This window comes from Branchiostoma floridae, chromosome 12 (genome assembly GCF_000003815.2).
Source record: "Branchiostoma floridae strain S238N-H82 chromosome 12, Bfl_VNyyK, whole genome shotgun sequence".
Taxonomy (NCBI): Eukaryota; Metazoa; Chordata; class Leptocardii; order Amphioxiformes; family Branchiostomatidae; genus Branchiostoma; species Branchiostoma floridae.
In genome coordinates, this window is record NC_049990.1 from 17,359,288 (window position 1) to 17,364,281 (window position 4,994).

Consider the following 4,994-nt stretch of genomic DNA (forward strand, 5'->3'; position numbering starts at 1 on the left):
AAGAAACGTGACTCACCATGTAGGCTCCAGCCGCAGTAATTGCACTTCCAGTCGCAATCATGCCATAATCAGCAATCTTGGTCAATTTTACTAGCTGCGTCTGTGTGACTGCCCGCCTGCCAATACCACTTTCCTAATATGGTCCGCCATTGGAAATTTTGCTTGGCTTGCTCCTTCCTTTCTTTTCCTTCTCCCGTTCGCCTGCAGGTACACAACTTACTCATATTGGAATCCTATTAACATCCAGTTGTTGATTCTACTACCGGTAGTGTACCTTTTGCGGCGTTCTGTGTGTTTCGTGTCGGGTTGTTGTAAGCCCCATCGATTGCGGCGGTAGCGAGAACTGCTTCACCATCTGTTCCTGCCTTGCCCTGCTGCTCATTTCTCAACTTAGACCGAATTTGCGCAAACGAATCCTTCATTTCTGACACGACAGCGTCCGTCAGTTTGTGATTTTTTCTTTTCTTTACTTTGACTTTGTGTTGGCGTCTCAGTCGCATTGAGCAATGTTAGTTGCACCTGCTATGCCTACCGTCTATGTCTGTCGGCAGCTTCGACAAGGCCAGAAACAGCTGAACGGCCTTTTTTGTTGGTTTGGGACGACTGGTGTCACCACCTTCCGTATCCGCTTCCTGGTACAGTGTGAACCCTTTAGTGCGAAATCTGCACAACGTACACCGTAATATCTCTTTGTAACCGGTACAAAATTTTACTTCGAATTCTGGTGGCATTGTAGCAATGGGGTTCTTGCAGTGGCATGTGCACATCTCTGGATTTAGGAATGTTTTCTGTGGCTGTACTGCTAAAGAATTCATTTCTATGAGGCATGGGCTGTTATACACGCGGAATGGTAATACTGACCTTGTTTATGTGTTCCTGATGACAATTATAATCTACATATTGAGTACAATAGTTACAAATGTTAATTTATTTGGTTAATCGATTAAGGCTTGTCCGGATTTAACATTGAAGTCCGGAATTATTCTGGAGGATGTTTTATATACTTCAGACCACCAAGTTAGTCCTTATCAAGACCGTTTCCATAATATTGTCCGGACACTGGACGGTATGACTTTATCTCGTTGTAATATGTACCCGGAGCAAAAGTTTTCTTCTCGTCACAATGGCGGGAAACTGTCTGTCAATCATCCAAATCTTGTATTTTGATCGCTTCGTATGGGTTTTCGCAGCCTGTTTTTATTATTACTTATAGAGACAAAATGTACGCACATTTTAAAATATCACTGACAAGCATAAACTCTTATATGTATGTAGTCTCTTTGACAGACAACATTTATCTGAAGTGATGTTTCCTGTTCAAAGTGTAACAAAATCCTACATGCAAAAACAGATTCCTGCGAGCGGGAATTCTCGTAACCCGACATCTTTGTTCTAGACAGCACGCGCTAATCCAGTGCAGTCTAGCTATCCCAGTTGGATCCTGATACGTTTTCCCTGACGTTGTGTTATCGTGTTCATCCTTCTTAAACCGTAATAATTTCTAGATATTCCACTTTTAAAATTGTTTTAATTCTTTCTTACATGCAATTGACGCCGCCTACCAACCTATTGCAAAGGGCATTTGACCAACAGGTGGACAATTGGCTTAGGTCTTCCACTCATTGTAAAGTTTTAAAGGGGCTTTTTGAAAATTACATGCCAGTCCCATACTTGTATTTCGAACTCTGACGGTTATAGACATAGAACAAACATGTAATGGCCTGCCTATATATGTTACATACTTTGTCACGCAGACATACTCAGTATCTGGTCATTAATTTTGTTTATGACTCTCTAGCTGAACACAAATATCAATGACAGCTTTACCCCTACAGCTTTGGCTTTATCGAATTATTTTAAAAGTTCACGGAAACAAATTATCGAAATATACGGTGATTTTTGAAAGACTCTTTATACTCACGTTGGCTACCGATAGGTGCCTCCCGGCAGAAATAGATTCAATGTTGTTGCAGAATCGGTCGCACGTGTCCATTTTGTTCCACAACTACGTACTTGCCTCGCGGATGACCTTCAAACCATTTTGAAGTCGTACAAATCTTGCCTTCTTGGTCACCTCATATACGGAGAGTGGTGACATAGTTATCAAACAAGCACGTGATGCTAGTAGCTGATGAGGATTGCAGAATTGGACAGGGTGTTGATAGTCTGAATGACTTCTCCAAAGTCTGCGACATCCTCAATGTGGTTCTTACTCATCCATAACAGAAACCCTGACCACGCATGCCAGAGTAAGGCCTCATACACTAGCTTGTGGAACCTTACTGCTCTGTTGTACCTGCATTCGTCCATCACTCCAGACATCTGCTTTAATGTAAAGGTCCCTTATCCCCGCATCCTGGAAGCGTTTTCCAACGATTGCCAGAAGTGTACATGAGGTGTGGAAACATGTCATTCTGACGATGATTGGCATGAAAGTTTGTGTTTCTACATGACCTTTGTCGCTTTGGCATAGAGAGCTTGGTCGAAGACACAACCTTCTTCAACCGCAGACAAAACTTGATGGCTTTAGACTGACTATTTCATACACCTTGGACATCTGTGTGGCCTGGGTATTGATTGTCACGAATCACAGAAACGTCACTGCGAGACTTGATGTTAAACTTTCACTATCACGGTGTATGAAATGTACCTCGGATGTTCATATCGTACAATATGTGATGCACAGGTATATTGCTGGGCCCAAGGTGCACTGCCATACAGTTTTAAAAGAAAGAAAATGTATATGTATAATTATATATATATATATTTATAAAATGCGTGCTTCTATCATGCTGCTTATGATATCGTATTCAAAAGATAAATCCGTACATACTTTGTACTTTTGGGGAGGGGGGTGCACCACTATTTCCGTGCAGGAAAACATGCTTTATGTTTCGATAATGCAGTATTTGTTCATTAAGTTTCTTCAAATTGATGATATCATGAATCAATACTTACTTCATCTGCTGCACCGCAGGTGGTGGCTGGTTGGTTGTTTAGTTGCTGGATAGAAAGAGTACGTTAGCACTTTCCCCACATACTTTATGTTTCAACAATGCAGTATTTGTTTATCAAGTGTCTTCAAATTGATGATGTGATGAATCAATACTTACTTCATCTGCTGCACCCCAGGTGGTGGCTGGTTGTTCTGCTGCTGCTGGATGGAAAGAGTGTGTAATATTAGCACTTTTCCCATATACTTTATGTTCTAACAAAGCAGTACTTGTTTATTAAGTGTCTTCAAATTGATGATATCATGAATCAATACTTACTTCAAGTTCAGGTCCTCGGGTGACTCGTTGTTCAAGATACTAAACCTAATATCTGGATACTATTAGTATATTACTATTTTCATAAAATATTATTCAACACAATATCTTTATATTATGCTAATATATATATATTGATAAAGTTGTAGCATATGCGACAAGAACGATATCGTGAATCTGAAATAAATTCTTATAAGAAGGTATAGAACACTTGCAAAGACATAACGAACGACCACTTCGTTTTTATATAATGGATATGAGATCAGGACATTTATTCACAAAATCAAAAATCGACCTTAACCATCACCAAACTCCCACTTACCAAAAACCATCGCAATACATTCAGCGGTTAACATTGCTTTCCTTGTTATATGAGTTTTGAGGCCGCAAAATTTCCAAAACTGCACAAATTCAGAAGGTAAACAACAGAACAAGTGGTGGGGACTGTGAGTATATGATAATAAATTTAATTTTAAAAACATGCCCCAAAAAATTTTAAACAACAAGCTGAGAGTCCAGGATACCCATGCCACAGATGTTATAGTGGGGAGACCCCGGCCCGCAAACAGACCGTAGTCTGCTTGGGATCTGCCCTGGCATGGGCCCTGGACATTGGGTATGGGTTGGAGGCTGTGAGAATATAACGAATAAATCTAATTAAAAAAAAAAAAAACATGCAAAACAAATTGAAATTTAAACGACAAGCTGAGAGTCCAGCATACCCATATCATAGATGTTATAGTGGCCCGCAAACAGACCGTAGTCTGCTTGGGGTCTGGCCCTGGACAGGGTGGGAGGTGAAAGGGATATAGATGTAGGGTTTTATAAAAGGATTGATATATTTTGTGAAGATTTGGAAATGCCAAAATGCAAAGAGAAAAAAAAAAGACTTTGCTAAATCTTAAGCTAAATAGCACACTCACCATTCAAAAAAGGCAAATTTGGGTAATATTGATGAAATATGATAACATCTGAATAAAATGTCAAATTTATAACCATATAACACTCATAACTTGTCACAATGAGATTACATGTATTATTTTTTTTCGAAAGATTTAGTTTTGGGTGCTGTACCTTTTCAGGCATCTGACTTTGTATGCATATTGTTACCATGGCCTTTAGCGAAAAACTGTAGAAAATGACTGTCAATGTACAAACTGTATATACATGCACATTAGGTTACAACAAACACAGCTCCAATTTTAGCTATGCTAACCTATTACCTGTTAAATTGTACTTCTTTTGCTTCCCAAGGTTTTTAAAGATTTTTTACCCAGGTATTCTTGAAGAATAGCTCGCATCCTAGCTCGCTACCATCCCTGTTCGAAATCTGCACTGGCTCCAATCCATGGATATGTCTCTTTTCGTGCCTTTGATGGTTCTGCTTTCTTTGCCGGAGGAGTGCGCTTGGTGGAATTGGCCTTGCTGTTTCTGTTGAGGAACTACAAGGGCAGAGAGCAGAACTGTGTCTCAGAACTGTGTAATGTGGGTATTAGATGAAAGTCACACCACTTCTCCCCTGTCAGACCCATCTGCCCCATCACCTGGTAGTAGTAACTGTGGGTGGACTTCAGTTTGTAGGTGCCATTGTTTTGTTTCTTTAAGTAGGGGCATGAACAGAATGAATCTTTGTCAGGGCACTTTATTTCTAGTAGACCATGAGGGGTTTCAGAATTTGGGTCATACACTTTCCTGTCAGGGGATGCTCCCAGGTGTGGGGCAGAT